At 30.7% G+C, this 22209-nt stretch overlaps 1 pseudogene; it reads left to right on the forward strand.

Moving 5' to 3' along the window:
* Positions 1–292: 292 nt before the first annotated feature.
* LOC139516642 (uncharacterized) lies at positions 293–14778 on the forward strand (annotated as a pseudogene).
* The last annotated feature ends 7431 nt before the right edge of the window (positions 14779–22209 follow it).

Here is a 22209-nt window from a genome sequence, read left to right on the forward strand (position 1 = left end):
AGAACATACATATGTTCAGAAGGCTGAAATTTCTGCCTGCAGATATTTGTAAAGTTAAAAATACTATGAGTTTCTGTAATTTAATGAACAGCAAAGATAAATTTGTTCTTGTTGGCTAAGCCAAGTTCTGTAAAATTGTAATGTCAATTTATAAATGATATTTACCTTCCCATTTATTCATGCATTTGTAAATATGTTTGTTCATGCATTATATCTTATTTGTTATATTGTTGTACTATCATGCCTCATGTGAGGCCTTTAGTGAAATAAAATGTTTCAATGTTTCAATGTTTCAACCAGCAGCATTTGCAAAAGTGATGTTTACTGCCTAAAACAAAATAAACTGTACATCCAATTGGCACCATGGCTTCAGTTTTGACACCATTTTCGCCACCAAACTGGTGTAACAGACTGTCACACATTCCTAAATATTTTGTGGAGGTAAGCATCTACAGTCAGATAGTACAATGTACAGATAAAAAAGTTTAAAAAGATAACAAACACAAATCAAGGAGAGGCACTTGCTGGTTAAGGATAATGCTACATGTAGTCCAAATAATTATAAAAGATGAATGATGTTCATTTAACACAAAGTTTTTGACAGAAATGCATCAATGAACTCAAAAGTTGTCTATATCAATGCTATATATAAATTATATATTGCTGCACACATGATGCTTTTTATCTTGTTTATCAGTATCAGATTATCTTATTTAAAAGTCTACATGACTGGTCATGGACAATTTGAGTCATTAAAAAGTAGAAGTAGAAGCCTTTGGCTTATGTAACAACCCGAGATAAAAGATATCTTATAGCAAAATATATAAGCTTTACGGAAGAGTTTATTCAACAAACAATTACAACACAAATTTTTAACAAGATCTTAAAACACTCAAAAGGAGCATAAGCTACAATCTCAGCTTCAATATTATAAAAAAAATTATTAGATATGCCTATTTTTGTTTCAATAAAATTGAGAATGGAAATGAGGAATGTGCCAAAGAGACAACAACCCGACCATAGAAAAAACAACAACAGAAGGTCACAAACAGGTCTTCAATGTAGCGAGAAAATTTCTGCATCCGGAGTCGTCCTTCAGCTGGCCCCTAAACAAATATATACTAGTTCAGTGATAATGAACGCCATACTAATTTCCAAATTGTACACAAGAAACTAAAATTAAAATAATACAAAACTAACAAAAGCCAGAAGCTCCTGACTTGGGACAGGCGCAAAAATGCGGCGGGGTTAAACATGTTTGTGAGATCTCAACCCTCCCCCTATACCTCTAGCCAATGTAGAAAAGTAAACGCATAACAATACGCACATTAAAATTCAGTTCAAAAGAAGTCCGAGTCTGATGTAAGAAGATGTAACCAAAGAAAATAAACAAAATGACAATAATACATAAATAACAACAGACTACTAGCAGTTAACTGACATGCCAGCTCCAGACTTCAATTAAAATCACTGAAAGATTATGATTTCATCATATAAACATCAGGCACAATCCTTCCCGTTAGGGGTTTAGTATCACACCATCATAACATATATGAGAAGAACATAACCCGTGCCATGCCAACAACTGTTTTTTGAATAAATGTGCTAAGTTCCGATGCAAAGACCCTATAAGTGATTCAATATTAACGCCAAAATATGCAATCTTTAATGACCTGACGACAGTATCGTAACTATATCCCTTCTTAATAAGTCTATTCAAAGGTTTTGTTAGTTTTTGAGGTGAATACTGACACCTTTGTGCTTTATAAAGAATATTTCCATAATGAATTGGATGTGAAATACCTGAACGTATAAGAAGTCTGCATGTTGAGCTATATTTACGAATGATGTCCTTATACCGATGATAACATTTAGTAAATGTTTTGACTAGTTTGTGATATCGAAAACCCTGGTGTAATAATTTTTCAGTAATACATAAATTTCTCTCGTTAAAATCTAAAACATTGTTACATACACGAGCGAATCGTACAAGTTGAGATATATGAACACCGTAAGATGGTGACAAGGGAACGTCACCATCTAAAAATGTATAATTAACGACAGGAAATGAAAAATCATCTCTTTTATCATAAATGTTAGTATTCAGCTTTCCGTTAGTGATATAGATATCAAGATCGAGGAAAGGGCAGTGGTCATTGTTAGTATTAGCTTTATTTAAAGTAAGGTCAACAGGATAAATTTCTTTAATAAACATACTGAAGTCGTTATTATTGAGAGCCAAAATATCATCCAAATATCTAAAAGTATTATTAAATTTGTTTATCAGATGCTGTTTCGATGGGTCTTTGCTTATTTTTGTCATAAATTGTAATTCATAGCAATACAAAAACAGGTCCGCAATAAGTGATGCACAGTTAGTCCCCATTGGAATTCCGATAATCTGAAGATATACGGAATCCCCAAAGCGAACAAAAATGTTATCTAGTAAAAATTCAAGGGCATATATAGTATCAAAGCATGTCCAATTGACATAGTTTTTTTGTATAAAAAGCAGAATATCAAAACATGTATATGTTAGAAGCAGTCAGTTTGGTTCAAAATCCAAATTAGCTAAAAAAAAATGTTGTTGATGTATTATTTGCTTGCAAGTCTATAATTCAACTCATTTGAATTTGTATTAATATGTTCTTTAACTAATTGGATATGTATGTTTAGTATGGTATAAAAAAATATAAATCTAGAATTTTGTTGAAAAAACTTGACAAAAAGATGTCTTTCATTTTTTTAAGCTTGGTAATATGAATACTCCAATCCATGAGTGGAGACTTCCAAATGTACCAAGTGGTTTTAAAGTTTACATTAAGAGAGATGATATGACGGGGTCAACATTGTCAGGTAATAAGGTGTGTTGATATTGACAGGGTCAACATTGTCAGGTAATAAGGTGTGTTGATATTGTTACCTTTAAGCTTATCTGGACATTGAGTTTTTGTCATATTTTGATAAAAAGTAAGGAATTGTGGTCATGGTGGTATGATATTCAATGAAACAACATTCAACCTAAGACCAATTTACATGGATGGAAACACCTATCATTTGCTATACAGCTTTAAAAATTAGCAAATCCAATACTGTAAAGCAAGCTATATGATTACTAAACAAAATTGCATATCAAAAAAGAAAAAAAATAGAAACAAATGCCAGATTTTTTTAAGCTGAATAACATCTAACTTTATTAGAAAAACATTTATGACAGAAGGGAACAATTTACAAATACAATTTATTTACTTTGGATAGAAATAAAAAGCATGTGGGGTTAATATGGTTTAAATATGTTTGTAAGTGGTAAATTCTCCTCCGAAATGGACAGTAGTGTAACAGCATTACATAACCAACTTAAAAAAAACCAGTTGAAAATGGGCTTAATCATCAGATATGTATCATGTTATGGCAATAAGCACAAATAAAAATGAAAAAGTTTTTATTGATATTACCAGACACTTGACAATATATGATATAGCAAATACAAACAAAATCCAATCAATTTCTTGAAATAATAAAGAGGTGTAGTTAAAAAAGATGACAAGAAATGAGCAAAAATAAAACTTTTGGAAATAATGCTTGAATATTTGGAATTCAGAAATTATTGCATGGTTTTTATTTTTGCAAATAATGCAATCGGGTGAGCAGATGGTGAGTATCGCAATAATTAGAACTCACATTTTGATATCTGATATAGATATTGCTATGCAGGTTTCACAATATCTAACATGCATTAATAAAATTGAGAACGGAAATGGGGAATGTGTCAAAGAGACAACAACCTAACCGTAGAACAGACAACAGCAGAAGGTCACCAATAGGTCTTCAATGCAGCGAGAAATTCTATCACCCGGAGGTGTCCTTCAGCTGGCCCCTAAACAAATATATATGCGGTACTAGTTCAATGATAATGAACGCCATACTCAACTACAAATTGTACACAAGAAACTAAAATAAAAAATAATACAAGACTAACAAAGGCCAAAGGCTCTTGACTTGGGACTTTCTTTAAAAATTGCAATAAAAAATGCATGCAATTATTTCTGAATTTACAGCATATATCATGTATATTTTGAACATTAAATTTTTAGAGAGGTACTGAATTATCAATGGCTTCTTTCCAGGTCAGAAAACTTGAGTTTTTATTTGCTGATGCCATTGACCAAGGCTGTAAGAATGTAATCACTTATGGTGGTATGCAGTCTAATTTTGCCAGGTGTACAGCAGTAGCTGCAGCACAGCTTGGGTTGAAGTGTCATCTTCTGTTAGGAAGTCCAGAAGTGGTAAGGTGATTGTATTTATAACTTATTTATAAAAAAAAGAGGGGGATGACGGATTAATAATGCTTAGAAAGAGGTACTGTCCTGTGTCTCTCAGCCTTCTCTGTGTTATATAAACCTATTTTCATTATTATGTTTGTAATTTTCTTCACAAAAGTTGGATATTTTTTGGACAGAAAAGGTTTAGATTGAATACAGATTAATAAAAATGATGAATGTAACTTTATAGAGACAATCAATATTTAGCTATAGATTTTATTTGATTGGATTAGTAAAATATCATTTGACCTTAATTGAAAATTTACAATTGTTCAAATAAAGTTGTTTGTTAAAATTTGCAATATTTTTTAACATCTCATATACCAACTATATGTTTGAAATGCTTTTACAAGAGAAGAATTAAACAATTTTGTAAAGTTATTTCTTTGACAGCCTTATACAATGGAGTCAATAGAAACTAAGACTGGTAAACTTGAGTACAAAGATTGCAGTACCAATGTAACATTTGAAGGAAATGTTTTATTGGACAAAATGAGTGGTGCTAGTATGTATTTAGTACCAAAGACAAGCAGATATGTGAAAGACATAACACCAAGGATGGAAAAACTAGCAGCACATATCAAGTAAGTTTTTACAGTGATACCTTTCCTGAAACCATAGACATTTATCTATCCAGAGGTAAAAAAAAAATTATATCCATTTTATCTCATTTTTCCATTAACTTCTATTGGAAAGTGTGAGGGTCATTGTTTTGTTGAAAAACACTACAATAATTTCTAGACTTATGGGCGGTATGGATGTGAAAATACAGACTTTTAAACAGAAAAATGGCAGATAAAACATGTGAAAAACAATTGCTGTGTTTGTATAAACCTTCTTGGAAGGCTATATTAATCTTCAGCTAACTAAATATAAATTTTATTGTACAAAAACTTTCATATTTAATATATTCATCATGGCCAAAATGTGAAACTAAACTTCTAACTGTGTACTGATGTTCTTCCTTGTGCAATCATCATCCACTTCCTCACACCTGGAACTAATGAAATTTGAAGTAGAGAAATTCATTGTGGTTTCTGACTCGCCTTGACGGAGTCAAAAAGCAAGGTATAGGTATGCTGTTTCCGGTGTCAGCGGCTGCGGCGACGGCGGCGTCAACAATGTATCAGTTTGTGATTAGGTCTAGTTTATGGTGAACCACAAGTAGTAGGTCAATTATATTTAGTATGCAGTAGTATAAGCATTGGCACATCTCATTTCCATGGAGATTATTTTGCCCTGCCCCCTCAGTCATGGTCTATTGACTTCACAATTTTTGCTTATCTTACATTTATTAGTTTGTGATTAGGTCAGTTTATGGGGAACCACAAGTGGTAGGTCAATGATATTTGGTATGCAGTTGTGTAAGCATCGGCATATCTCATTTCCATGGAGATAATTCAGCTCCACCCTCTAAGTCATGGTCTATTGACTTTGAAACCTTTTCTTATTTTACATGTATTAGTTTGTGATTAGGTTAGTTAATGGGGAACCACAAGTGGTAGGTCAATGATATTTGGTATATAGTTGTGTAAGCATCGGCATATCTCACTTCCATGAAGATAATTTGGCTCCGCCCCCATAGTCATGGTCTATTGACTTTGAATTTCTTTCTGAGTTATCATGTATTTGTTTGTGATTAGGTCAATTCAAGGGGAACCATTCGTGGAAGGCAAGTGTTAATTGGTATTCAGTTGTATAAGCATTAGATAAGTTTCAAAGTCATTACACTTTGACTGAGGGTTGAGGCCAAATATTCTCCATGGAGAATAGGCACATCTCATTTCCATGGAGAATATTTGGCCTCACCTCTCAGTCAAAGTGTAATGACTTTGAAACTTATCTAAGTTTACATGTATTAGTTTGTGATTAGATCACTTTAAGATGAACTGCTAATGTTAAGTCAATGAAATTTGGTATGCAAATTTATTGGCATTTGCAAGTATTGTTTCCATGGAGATTATATAGCCCTACCCCCTCTTATTGACTTTGAAACTTTTCTATAGTTTATTAGTAAATGTTTGTATTTAGATTTGGAATCGACTTATAATAAGTCAATGATAATGATGGTCTTTAGTATGCAGTTGTATAAGCATTGGCACATCTCATTTGCATGGAGAATGTTTAGCCAAGTAGCTGATTCATGGTTCATTGACTTTGAATACTTTCATAACTTGTGTAAGATGTTAAAGTATTGCTAATTTGATTTCAACATTTGCATAATCAAAATTACTAAAAGGCGAGACATATCTCTGTGATAACAGTTTATTATTTTAAACATGTCACTAGCACTTGTCTCTAAAACAAATTTCCTATATATCTTAATATATGGTGTAAAGGATTTTTTTGCAAAGACAAGTGCATGTGAAACATTTGTACAAACAGATTATTATTATACATGTTATATGTGTATATATCACACAGAAACTAAATATGGAAATTATGTTTTGAGTTATCTCCCATTGATAATTATTTTATTTCATAGGAATGAAAAAGGGGAATATTTTTTTAGAGACAAGTGCCTGTGAAACATTTGTACAAAAAGATTAGTATTATACATGGTTTATGTGTATATATGTATCAAACTGAAAACTAACAACTATAAATAAGGACATTTTGATTGGAGTTATCTCCCATTGACAGTTATTTTATTCTATAGGAATGAAACAGGTGAAGAATCTTACTTGTTACCGATTGGTGGATTTAATGTTGTTGGATTATATGGTTATCTTACAGCATTCCAAGAAATGATTTCTCAGGTATTCAGAGATGCTTAAATATATGTTCACAATTTCTATCAAAGAATTGGTTTTAAGCATATGCATATGGTACTAGATGATTTTATATTTAATACTGTTTCAACCTTGCACATATACCATTAATTATCTTTTTGATATAGTCTAGTCCTTCATAGTTTTCCAGTTTTAGAAAAGCTGTGAGAAAATAACTATATGTCAGTCGCTTGAGTGAGAGTATAAAATAAGATTGATTTTTGTTTGTGTATTAAACGCCACTTTTAATCACCATTTTTGGGCTATTTCTTGGAGACCATTTTTATTGGTTGAGGAAACCGGAATGCCGGGAAAAACCACCAACCTTGATAGGAAAACTTACATTCCCAGTCCATTAAGATTGGAGTCAAGTGCACCAACACTAGTTGGGTTCGAACTCGCAACCTCAGTGTTGACTGGCTAGTGATTACAGCAGTAACTACTTAGACCACTTGGCCATAAAAGCCCCTATAAATAAGGAGATGTGTTATGATTGCCAATGAGATAACTATTCACTAGGAATCAAATGACGTAAATGTTAGCAACTATATTTCGCTGTACACCCTTCAACTATGAGAGACAATTATCAGTTCCAGACTTAAGGATGAAAAAAAAAAGCATATAATGTATTGTCAACACTTTTTTAAAATGCTTATTTTTTTTAAATCAACATGCAGTGTTTGTATTTGATTTATATTTTATATGAAAATAAATGAATTCTGTCTTATTGGTAATATTAACAATTTTAAGGGACTTTTAGAAGATTTTGATGATATTGTGTTTGCCTGTGGAAGTGGTGGAACAGCAGCAGGACTTTCTATAGCTAACTATCTAAACCAATCAAAACTCAGGTATTGTTATATTAAACTGCTTAAATCATTAAATTTTAACTTATTGAGGATAGATATGATACATAATGTAAATGAGGATAGGTTCTGTCATTGCAACGTAAAAGTGGTAGTAACTGTTATTTGACTGTGGAATCCCTATTCAATTTTATTTGTAGAGAAATATGAAACTTTTAGAATTTTATAATAAAAGGTCTGTCCAGTACAGCAAAAATAAGAAAATCAGTTGATGTGAGATGACCAATGAAAATCTGTTTATCTCTCTTTTGAAAGAAGGACAAAAGATACCAGAGGGACAGTCAAATTTTGGCTTAATGATGATGTTGATATTTACCTTAAAAACGGCACATGCGCCCTTAGTTTCTAGTGTTGATTTTTCATATCACTCTACTGTTCTGAGCAGGAAATAATCAGTCAGTAATTAGATAAAAGGAAAATTTCGTAAAATAGAGATAAACGTATATTTTAACAAATCAAGTTTTTATCAATTTGTTATATTTATCTTTAGTTACCCAAACTTTTTTTTTGATACAGAATCCATGCAATAACTATTTGCGTTAACAAATAATCAATTATTGATCACATCAACGACGCATTAAATGAAGTAGGACTTGGTGATTCAGTTTGTGCCGATGACATGATAGATATTGTTGATGGTTACATAGGACTTGGGTATGGCTTATCTACTCCTGAAGAACAAGGTTTGTTAATAAAATAAAAATATATATTGAGGGACATATTTTCAGTTTGTAGTTGTATATTAAGTGTTAAATGTCTTTATTCCAAAATAGAATAGAAATATTGAAACCAGTTACTTGCTTATACACTGATTGTCATTTTACTTATATTAAGGCTTTTCCAGAATTAATTGAATGGGAAAGTTTGAAGGGACTTTAATTAAAATAAGATGGGTGGTGGCTATTTTAGATGGATAGCCTTAATAATTATATGAAATAATCAATTAAATTTATTTTTATGCATTGCGGAGTTAAATACAAAGTTATTACTAGAAAAGGACTCATAAGTCATGAAGAATTCAGTATAACCTCAAACAATGTTTATCATCAGATTCGTTAAAAGAGGCCTTAAAACTTTACTCTATTTTTAAAAAGTTTAGGAAGTATAAAAAAATCCTCTGTCTAAAACACTTGTTCATAGATATCTTGTAAAAATTAGGAAAGATGGAAAGTTACTGATAATAAGTTTAAAATACTTTTTTGAACTGCATACTTTTGAAAAATAATCGTTCATAGTCCGGAAGTTTGTTTTCTCAAGCTTACTTTATTTTCAACACTTCTCAATAGTGCAGAGAGAGCAACTCAATCTAAAAGGAGCTTATCACTCCCTTTGTTTAATTTATAGCTAAAATTAGATTGAAATTAGCAGATAAAAAAAAGTACTAAACACTTGTTTATAGTGCTTAAGGAAGAAGATTAACTGTTTTGAAATTTTGCACTTAAGTAAACTCTATTTAAACACATTTCTAATAATTGCGTCAAAATATATTTGAGTCTTCATCTTCATACATCTCCAATTTTTATTCTCTCATGTGACACACCATATAGATACTTATTGCAGTAAATAGAATCTTTTTTAGTAGAACAAGTAAAACAAGAACCTTTAACCATTTCGTTTCATGTTGAACATCATACTATGAAAGTACTTTTATTTGTGGTTATCAATTTTTATGGATTGAGCAAAATGTGGTGGGTTTCTAAAATTGTGGTTTTAAGTTTTTTGAGAAAAAAAAATCAGAAATGGGAAAGGAACACTTCATCATCGCATATCATCAATCATCGAGTGTCTGACTTTCATTCATCAAAAATAATTTTTCATGATAAAAAAAGTCGTACAATTTAGGTTTTTAAAGTAAAATATGTACAATTCTTGTTGCATATTTAGTTCACAATCCCATCCATGAAAACTGGGAAAATAGACCCCCTCCCCCCAAAAACAAAGAATAATCTAGTGCTGAAATTTTATGAATATAAAAAAAAATGGACACAATATATATAGAATAGAGAATAATGGACATTAAATATAAAAAAAAATAGAGAAAAATTACTTAAAATTTTAAAGAATACAGAAATGAAGGATCATCATCCAGACCCTCACTGTTACTGCAAACTGTCAATGGTTTGTACCCCAAAAAAATCAAGTGAAAAATTTGAATCTTGTAAATAATCATAAAAAAATTATGTTGTTTAACGACCTTACGTTATGATTTGTGGGACATTGCAAATAAGGTGTTCATTTTCTTTTACTTGTACGTCTTTCGTTACTGACAACTTTAAATAAAAAATTTTTATTCAATTATTGCTTGAGGAAATTATCTGATTCATCTATGCTCACACATTGTCTCAATTGGAGGAAATTGCAAAGTGAACACTTTAAATATGGCACACTTGTAATCAGAAGTGATGACACTTATTAAATTGAGTTTGAAAAATCAGCAGATAAATGGGGCGAAGGACATTTTAGCAATTTTTTAAAAACTACTAGAGGACATTTTAGCGCGGGTTTAATCCATTCACCTGTATTATCGATAGCCCATTTTACCGAAAACTTATATTGTTGAATAAATGCTTGCTTCACTATAACCATGAACAGTAGTTTATTCTGGTTTAATATTTAAGTTGCTTATATGTTCATCATGGAAACACAATAAGAGATGTGTCGAATTTGCAGATTATCTAACCGAATACTATTACAATGTAACTAAAGGTTCTATGTTCCCACTTGAGCTTTTGGCAGAAGTTCCGTGTAATTCAAAGCGAACAAATAATGGTTCAGAGTCTTTCCATGTCCATTATAATGAGCAATTTTATAGTTGTCACCTAGCTATTTATGTTTTTCTGTATTCTATTATCAAATTGCAAACAACATATATAAAAATATAAGGTATAGACGAATGTGCACCACAATCTAGACAAGAGAAAGAACAATTTGTAATGCAAATCAACAGTATTGTGCAGGGGGTATATCCAGAGCCCATTACATACCTTATCTATGATAGGAATTCCAGGCCAGAACAGACTGTTATCAATTTATTTTAACCTTTTAGACTTTTAGACTTTTAGTGCTGTATTTAATCTGGAATATAAATTGTAGACAACAAAGGACTTTAACATTTGAATTAATCTTTTAGACTTTAAGTGGTGTATTTTAATGGACATGTCTTGATTCTATTAAAGTCTTTTATTTATTATATATCATTTATTAAAATATTTCGCCGAAATGGGCATTGACAATTTAAATGTTTGCAAAAATGGGTTAAAAATCTGGTGCTAAAATGCGTTTTACTTTGGTGTTAAAACGTCCATTTTTTTTTGCTAAAATGTCCTATCAATGCGCTAAAATGTCCTCTGCCGGATAAATGATCATCAAAGGTGTTAATTTGGCCAGAAGCTTGTCACTTAAAGAAAACAATAACGTAAAAAAAATGGTACAGATGTACTTTCAATTTTTTAATTAATTCATTTGAAATAAAATAGTAATAAAGCTTAATACAATTTTTTATGTATGACAATTACGAAGATGGAAAATGAACACTTCATCATCACATATCATCAATCATTGGATGTCTACTTTCATTCATCGAAACTAAATGTTATGAGAATTAAAAAATCTGGTCTACAGTTTTATAATTAGTTCAGAAAGCCATTCACAAAACCATGAAAAGCAGTAGCCCATGCCAAGAATGTAATTTAATGTACGCACATTGAACGACAAATTTATGTGACGTATAAAATTTTCTGACGTCAGACACTCAATAAATGTGTTCGTAGATAGTAGATGTTTTTGTGTTCTGTTAAATTGTTCCTTTTAAAATTGTTAAACGATGATGACTGATGTACCCATATTTTGACTATTATATTTATTGTGTCTGTTTATTTAACGCATCAATGTAAAAATATCGGAAATTGATGAGACTGTCATTACAAAAGTGAGAGGGTTAGCGCTATAGAACCAGGTTTAATCCACCATTTTCTACATTTGAAAATGCCTGTACCAAGTCAGGAATATGACAGTTCTTGTCCATTCGTTTTTGATGCGTTTTGTTATTTGATTTTGCCATGTGATTATGGACTTTCCCAATTGATCTTCCTCTAAGTTCAGTATTTTTGTGATTTTACTTTTTAATAGTATTTTTTTTTTAGAATTTATACAGTCCGTGAGTAGAAGTACTGGTATTATATTAGATCCTTGTTACACTGGTAAAGGAGCAAATGGGCTAGTGCAAGAACTTTCATCAAATCCAGATAGGTTCCAAGGAAACAGAATTTTATTCATACATACAGGTAAATACTTGAAACCAATTTCCCCAAACAATAACAAACATCTAGAAATAACAGAGGAAAACTTCCTGACTGGCTTATTTGAACTGAAACTTTTTAAAAATTGATAAAGTGAATCATTTGGTGATACAGGTATATAGTCTATACATTTATAAGGCTATATGATTTTAGCAGATCTTTAGTGTATGTGTTTGTACCTAAGATCTTCATCATCTTATTTAACCAATTTCACTTTGGCATATAGATAACTCTTTATAGATTTGTTCAGTCTTAAATACCTTTCTGGATTTACCTTCGGCTTCATCAGGAACATTCAATGCTAGGGCTGTTAAGCTATGCAAAAAAAGTTAGGAGCTGTTTGACCAAAAGGAACCTTTATTAAGATTAGCAAAAGCAATCTTTGGTAATTTTTTCTGCTGAGAGTTGGAACCTTAGTTTTCTAATTATCTATTTAGTTCTTCAGACTTTCATTTAATGCTGAGTAAAATCAAATTTAGAGTGGTTTTCATTAAAAAAAAAAAAGCTCTTGTCCTATAAAACATAACGTTATGAAACTTCCTCACGTTATTGCTGTGAACTCAATTTGTATATACTAAAAGAGGGACGAAAGATACCAAAGGGACAGTCAAACTCATAAATCTAAAACAAACTGACAACGCCATGGCTAAAAATAAAAAAAGACAAACAGAAAAACAATAGTACACACGACACAACATAGAAAACTAAAGAATAAACAACACGAACCCCACCAAAAACTAGGGGTGATCTCAGGTGCTCCGGAAGGGTAAGCAGATCCTGCTCCACATGTGGCACCCGTCGTGTTGCTTAAGTGATTACAGGTATTCAAACTGACTTATGAAATAATGCAAATTTGATTATAAATTAAAACCAAAAGTATTTTACAGGTGGAATTTTTGGTTTATTTGATGGAAAGATGGATGCCTATTTAAAGCAGAGAAAACATCCAGAACCTGTGGTATTATGGAAAGAACTGGATGACTTGTTGATATAGATTCATAAAAAAAATATTATATACCGGTATTATAAAACAATTTGATTATTTGTTGATCACTGTGATAATTATTAATGATTGATTTTACATATAGATAAATATTTTATTTTCTGGATTGCTTTGGCCTTTGCAATGTCTTTATCAGGTTTTTTGTGTAGAACTTTATGTCATTTCAAATGCCTGACATAAATGCATTATTTAAGAGTTTGATGAATGTAGTGCCATAAGCTAAGGTAAAGATGTTAGATTAGATTGATTGATAGGTGTTTAACACCACTTTCAACACTTCTGGCTATTTCATGGAGGTCAGTTTTATTGGTGGCGAAAGCTGGACAGAACCATCAAAATTAAATAAGATTAGAGTCAATACATTTGTGTGGTATTCAACTTTTAAGAACACAACTCAGTGCATTAATTGTTATGGGGAATACTGACTGATTGATGTATAATAAGTGAAAATTATTAAAACAAAAGAATTATTGAGAAGAAAAGTATCCATGAATAAGAAGAAAAGTTTGAGATGACAAAGTTTAAAACGACAAACTTTGTTCCTTAATTTGACTGATATTTTGAGAATCCTGTAGAAAATACCACAATCTATTAGTTTTAACTACATTTCAGGTTTGTCAAAGATTATTGTGGTCATTTCAAAGATAAATATCTTGATGGTTGATGATTGTTATATATTGGATCACTGAAAATAGGTTTCATTGAGATGAGTGTTCATATTTTTTATGAAAATGATATAAGGATCATAGTCTATGAAAAATATTTCATTCTTTATATGTTCAACTATATGTCAAGATTGTTTTGAATAATTCTTTGTTACCAAAATTTGTACAAAAATTTGTGTTGCTTCATAATTCTACATAAGTTTACTTTGTTTATGTTATTAGTTATGAGTTCGTTTGACTTTACAAAGCATTTTATTTTAACATCTATGAAATATTTACTGTTGGTTTATATTCAGCAGTTAAAATGAAATGTTCTTTCAAAATCAAATAAACTCGTAAATGTCAGTTACTGAGTATTGTTTTGCATATTTTACCTCTTAAAATACGTTTTGCATAAATCTTTGAGATAACTGAATGTATAAGATGCAATAATATGAACTATGTAACCTTTGACGATTAAGTGCAGAGATATAGATACTGTATAAGCAGAATGTTATAAGTTTTGTTAATGATTATTATCTGTTTATACTGAAATATTCCAGATACTGTATAAGCAGAATGTTATAAGTTTTGTTAATGATTATTATCTGTTTATACTGAAATAAAATTATAGAAATGATATGACAACACAAACTTTAATTACAATTAAATTACCTGTTTTCTGAACCAAACACATGCATCATGATTTTGATGTTTCATGTCAGTATCAATGTTAATAAAAAAAAAGAACTTCAAAAGCCTCAAATTTAGAATATTAAAGTTAATTTGTTGCCCAAATTTTGCTGTGGCTTTTGTTTTTCAATTGTTTTTAGTTTTTTCTTTAGTGTTGACTCGTATCGTTTGTTTGTCTTTTTGTTGTCCATGGTATTTTTGGTCTTTCTTTGACTTTTGATTCTTGATTCCTTTTTTTGCATGTTCTCCTTTTTACAAATATATTCCATTTTTCCATTAAAGTCAATGTTACTATCCTTATAATTTATATCTGGATTCGGAAACTCTTCTTGTAAGGGCTTTTCTGTCCTGTACCATTGATTTTAAGTGGGTATTTGTTTACCCCTACTTTGGAGGTTGGTGTAAAGTGTTTTACCCTTGTCTGTTTGGCCATCAGGTCCTTATATCTGTCTGTCTCATGATATTCCTGTCATGTGGATCTCAAATCAAAGCTTTCTGAATTTGTTTTTAGGCTATGCGTTGGCATGCTATGATGTACAAAGCTTTTCATATTCATTTCTTGATCAATTTCTTATTAATCAAATATGCTTATGCCCATAATTGAAATTTCGTCACATTTTTCTCTCATGACATTACTGTCACATTCTTCATGTGAACTTCAAATCAGAGCTGTATAAATTTATGTGGGCATGCTATGCTGTATAAAGCTTTTCATATTTATCTCTTGATCAACTTCTTATTTATTAAATGCCCCTAGTTGCAATGGTTGTCACTTTTTTTCTCTGGAACTATAATCAGTAAGTTACGTCTTTCAATTGGATATTACATGGATTTTGCTTTAAAATGATGTATTTACCTTTTAAGCCATTTATTTAAATTTGAATAGCACAGATTGTGTAAAATGATTTTGATATATCCTCTTTTACTTTATATGATAGATATGAAGTAGTTCAAACTAGACATCTGTCAGGTTGTTTCTTGATTGCAAAGCATGTTACTATAAATACCCAATAAAAAAAGGAATGTGGTTTATTCAGACAATCAAGCCACAAAAGAGAAACTTTTGACTAAGAGTGAATTTAACTTATCATAAATCCCTGATAACTTCTTTGAACAATCAGCAAAAAAAAATAAAACGAACCTAGCTTTTAAGCATAAAATTCCAAAATTATATAGACCTCTGTACGAAAAACTTCATATATTACCTGTTGCTCTGTCAATTGCACTAATTGAAATATTATCTGGAGTCACAGGTCTACACAGAAAAAAATCAGAAATCAAATTCTACAAGTAGCATTAACCAAAATGTGGTTCGGAAAAAGTCTATAGAGCATCTTGAATATTTGAGCAATAAATGAAGTTTATATTACGCTTGATAAGTGTTTCCGTAGTGTCCAGCGAAAAGTATTTCATACATATTGGGAACATTACCAATAGGTTTTTTCTGTTGCTGGTCAGTTGCGAGTTGCATGGCTGAATTCAAATTTGACTGACACTGTTAAAAGAGCACACGTTCGATTACTTCAAGTATATAACATTGAAACAGGCAATATATGTATTCTTCAAAGAGTTATTGTAAGGGTTCTTTACCATGTGCTGACAGTGTTGCATCTCCATACACCAAGCATCAATAAAACATCTTCAATTTAAACTGACGTGACTCATGATTATAGAACGAGTTTCACTACGGGAAAGGAGAAGTCACTCGACAATATATAGTTCTATACCTCAGTCAATGATTCGCATATTCAGAAAGAGAGCTGAACACTTTGATAATACTCTACATATATAACTACTTGCCCTGAAATGAAAGATTAAAACCCTTTAAAGTAAATAGGCGCAAAGTCAACACATTCGTTGTTCTTCAAAATTTCAATGTATTTTGAAAAGAACAACATTTCCTACAGTGAACAATATGATGTTGCACAATTTCATAGTGTGCTCAATTTCTAACATGTATTAAAGACCACAGCTGTGTAATTGTCGGTTGCTGAATGTCCGACAAATAATTCACACAACTATTATGGGTATTTTACTATTTAGTGTGCCCTCTGTTGCTAACCAGTCTGAAAATATTTTGAGTAGTGTTTTCTATCTAATATATAAGTGCTTAAGGTTTGACCAGGTTATAACTTTGTGTCCTAAGTTTCAGAATTATACCTTTAATTTGCAGAGTGATTGTTAAACATAACTTTGAGTGTATTTACATTTTTCATATGATTCATATCTGTCATAACAAAGTTGTATTTATTATATATCTTGGATCCGTTATCTTGTTAAACCGGTTCACGTTGTGACATTTGTATTTTGAGGTTTATCCTGCATGTGGTTTTATTAGGTATCTGAACATGATTTGTTGGCATTAACGGACTTTCTCTCACATTGGGAGAGACCTTATTGTTTATCTCTTATTTTATGTTAAAATTAAGTATAATATTTTGTTTTTTTCCTTTTTTTTCGAATTTAATTGCTGCATTATTGTGATAACGTTTTATAGGACTTTATTCAGAGGGTACTAATGCACAAATTAATAATGCAACCTATGAAACTGAATTGTTTTTTATTAAAAACTTTCAGCATTGTTTTCCAGTCGTGTAAAAACGTAAAGCATTAATTATTGACCTCTGAGAAATCTATTTACCTTAGTTGTATTTGGTAAAACTTAAAGGAATTTTCGATCTTCAACTTCTTGCTTTATTTGGCCTTTTTAACATTTTTTGATTCGAGCGTCACTGATGAGCCTTTTGTAGACGAAACGGACGTATGGCGTAGTTAAGTATAAAATTCCTGATCCCGAAATGCCGGGCATAAAAGCTTGAAATCACGAGGTCCCGAATTTAAAGAAATTTAAATCCAGACATCCGGAAATTCAAATATAACCAAACTAAAATGTGTAAAGAAAACAAAAAGCTTCGATGTTAAGAAAGTTATGCTCAGTCGATTTGCGTAAAATTTATCAAAATACACTTAATTGCTTACAATGTGGTATGGCCCATTGCTCAAGTCTTTACGGTGAACCAAAATTGTTGGTTTCTATGTAAATTTGGTCTCTGGCAATCATACCACATCTTATTTTTATATCACAACGTATTTATATATGCCAATACATCTTTGTAATATGTCTCTTTAATATGTTGTTCCTTCAGGGTTTTCGAAATAATGTTATTCTGTTGTCGTAAGAAGTGGACTGCAGTGAAAAGTTTTGACCTGTTTTTTCGGATAAATTTCTACGGCTATCACTTATTTCTCTATATGTGATACAAATAATAATAAGCCAATGTCAGCAATATTTATATGGTTAAAGCATTGACTTGACATATAAACGATATAAGATTGAGGCGTAGAAACGTGGAAATGTGAGGCTCTACCGAGCTTTTTCTCCGTTTCGGGCCGAATCCTTATATCGTTCATAAGTCAAGTCAATGCACTTTTATTGTCTTTATACTGCAATCTAGGAAAAAACCATTTTCAATTGTTGTTTAATGTGTAAATGATATTTATTTGATTTAAATATTGGGGAAAATCCCCCTTTAAAAATGTTTCATACCGGTATCAGGCGGAGAAATATACAACGCAATGAGATGTACATTACCTGTTGAAACCCGCAATAACTTAGATATCGACAATAAGCATAAAACATAATAATTTATAGGTTTCAAACAAAAAATATTATCAAGCGAAATATGTATTTCCAAAAATTGTAAAAGAAATGTTTAAGTCGTTTTACGCTTAGTTGTATACATCGGAAACAAGAACAGGTTGAAAAGGTCGTATGAATAATTAAATATAGTTTCGGCAACTGCTATTTAATTATTCATGACGAAAATTGGTATCGGATCAGTGACTGTATATGCCACAGAAATATACAGTCAACGTATTTTGACTGCTCAAATAGAACGAGTGCAGTATAAATATTGTTATGTATTTAATCAGAAGCTAAGTATACGAGACAGTATCAACCAGCCTAAAAAAAAGATAAAAACCACCTCACCCTTTTGAATAAACAAGTAAATAATCATACGTGACATAACTATATAATGTCAAATGTAAAAGCAGATGCATTATGTGGTTTCCCATGAGATTCTTATAATTCGCTAAGTATTCTTATAAATTTTCAACACTTGTCACCATTAGCTCTGAAAGATGTATAAATGCTGTTCATAAAAGTCCTTGCAATTGTTGGACTTATTAATTCTTTGTACTTAAGACAACTCTTTTTTTTTTACAGTTAAATACAAACCTTGATAAAATCTGTCGTCAAGAAAAACAAAAGTAATCCAAGAATCACTGTAGTGAAAAGACTTGCAGATTTTTCCAATTCACTTTTGAATAAACACATTAATTTTAAATGTTGTCTGCGAAACACATTCATACTAGACCATACGAGTTTAGATGCAATTATTTCAAAAACTCGAGTTCATACCTTTTAGCACCAGGTTTGATCACGCCTTCCACAAACTTTTACTTTAATTTTCAGATCAATTGAATAATCTTAACTTTAGCTACTACCCGTTAAAAATGTGAATGGCATTCTGTTGAATAATGGGGTTATTTAACTTAATTTGCGAACTGTCGGAAAATGTTCGAGATATGCTTTCTACCTATATATATAATAATGCAGTAGGTTTTGTCAGCTTATTAATGTATGCCAAGTTTCAGAATGATACCTTTAATTTGTATAAGGATGGTTTGGTGATTGTTTTAAATTGCTGCGAGTATTTAAATTTTTATATGATTCGTATCAACCGATCTGTCATAACAAAGTTTTATTCGTTTTACATCTTGGATCCGTTATCTTGTTTAACCGGTTCACGTTGTGACATGTATATAGTAAGGTTTATCCTGCATGTGGTTTTTATTAAATGTGTATACATGTTTTGTGGATGCATAAGACCTTTCTCTTACGTTGGAAGAGAACTTATTGTTTTTCTCTAATTTTAAGTTTGTTATAACTTTTTTTATCTTTCCTGTTTTCGAATTTAATGCGATAACGTTTACGTTTTACTATCCATTTACTCAGGGGGTACAAATGAGCAAACTAATGAACAGCATCGTTTCCAGTCGTGTTTTAACGTAAAGCGTTAATTATTGACTCCAAGCTATCTGCATGTGCATTCACTATTTTCATCTTTCTACTGCACCATCGATATAGATCCATCGTAGGTATCATGTCATTTAGAACTGTCTATGTATATATATTATAAAAAATGTATTGTCGTCTATATAGTTTATATATGCTACAGGAATCAAATTTATCTTTACTGCCAAACTCATGATCAAAATTGTAAAGAAAACAAAAAGCTTCAAGTGTTAAGAAAATCACGCTCATTCCGGTAACTTAAAATTTATTAAAGAGTTGTATAGTTTACTATGTGGTACGGGGTTTTCTTATTCTTCCAGGCAGTACGGTGACACATAGTTGTTAACTTCTTTGTTATTTTGTCTTTGTTGGAGACTTGTCATATTGGCAATCATACCACATCTTCTTATTCTTCCAGGCTGTATGGTGACACATATAGTTGTTTACCTTCTTTGTCATTTTTTATTTATTGGAGACTTGTCTCATTGGCAATCATACCATACTTATTTTAAAAATATTCACAAAATACTTCATTTACGTCAAAACTTCAATGTAAAAAAAATATTCAATCGGTTTTAACTTTTTGAGAGTCCTCGTAGTAATTTTAGTATGGTGGTCATTAGTACCACCACCAAGTCTTCAAATCTGGCGGTTCCTGCTAGTGAAAATATACTGGATCTGTATTTTCGGAAACTTTCACACTTATTAATTATTTTCATACATGTGCGATACAAATAATAGTAGGCCAATGTGTACAATAGTTATATAAATCCGTGTTAAATATTGATATGTATTACAATCAGGAGCTAATATAAAAAAAGAAGATGTGGAATGATTGTATAAGTATACTAGAGTACCAATCAGCCTAGAAAAGAATAAAACCACCACACCCTTTTTAAATAAACAAATAAAGTCACATACGTGACATAATTAAATTATGTCAAATGTTAAAGCAGATGCATTACATGGTTTCGCTTGATATTGTTAGAATTTGTTAAATATTCCTATAAATGTTTAACACTTGTCACTATTAGCTCTGACAGATGCAGAAATACTGTTCATAAGTCCTTGAAACTTTAGACTGCTTTATTCGTTGTGCTTAAGACAACTCGAAATTCTTAATTTGTTTTTACAGTTTAACGCAAATATTGATGAAACTTGTCATCAATAGAAACAAAACATAATCCACGAATCACTTTAATGTCAAAATGTAGATCTTTCCAATTAACCACATTCAATTTTGTCTGGAAAGAATCATTAAAACTAAAATGAATGCAAGCTTTCAAAAAACTCAAATTCCTACCTTTTTGCACAAGGTTAAACGTTTTATCACGCTATCAGCAAATTTTAGCCTTAATTTTCAATTTAATTTAATCTCAACTCTCTTCTGCTATTTACATCAAAGAATATTTCAATGTAACGAAAAGGAGAAAGAGTGCAAATTATGAAGGATCCAAGGCCTTAGGTTAAAAATATTTTAAGAAATTTATAAATTTTTATTGAACTTTTATAACTTGACGTATATCTGGAATACGACCTATGGGCAATTCGTTTTTCAAAAACAGAATCGTCAATATATAGTATAACTTGTCACTTATAATGTATGTGATTCTGTATATTGTATTGATATAAGGGGAACTAAGATATAACCCAATTAATACAAATATATAAGATTTCTGTGTGCATTATTGTGGTTCGCTATATACATTAAAAGATAGGCATTGCAAAAAAAGAAGATTAAAAGCATAAAAATAAATAGACCTGTGTATCCGAAAGAACAATATTTGAAATTGTGTCATTTGAGTTAAGAGCAATTGTTATATTATGATTATATAATGCGAAGACCGACAATTAAAAATTAAAAAAGATCATTTTAGAAATACCAATACTAAACATAAAAGCAGTCAGTCAACATATCTCCTAGAGATTAAGTCCCAGCAAACAAATGAAAGGACACAGCAGTGGCAATTCACATACTTTACATTTACTTGTAGGAATTGATACACTTTTAAATTGCATTTACTTGTAGTATTTTTTACAGTCTACATATATTTGTAACAAATAATTGAATTTTGTTTTTTTTTCGAAATCATTTATGATTTAAAAGCAGATAGTGTTTTTTAAACAAAAGTGATAACCTACTTATTAACATATTTATTTAAGAAATATCTTCCTTACAAAGGAAATGCACACTTTAATACAATACAAATATAATATATTTCCCTATACACTTTGGGAAGATAAAGTTAAACTTATCAATTTTAATTTTCTTATTACAAAACGTGTTTATGTGATTCCATATATAATTTCTAACATAAATTTTACAGTAAGCTTGCGTTTAAAAGAGCTATATTTATCTTCGAATTCAATACCGTTTTCGTTACGTTGTGTTGTAAATGAAATTATTGTATGTCAACAATCTAGATCTAAAAGTGACCCAAAATTCAATGAACTTAATGTATGTAAAGCATGAAAAGATTCAACATATTATTTTATACAACAAATCTATTATCTAAAGTTGATGAATCTGGT

Source organism: Mytilus edulis, chromosome 3 (assembly GCF_963676685.1).
Source record: "Mytilus edulis chromosome 3, xbMytEdul2.2, whole genome shotgun sequence".
In the NCBI taxonomy this organism is placed as follows: Eukaryota; Metazoa; Mollusca; class Bivalvia; order Mytilida; family Mytilidae; genus Mytilus; species Mytilus edulis.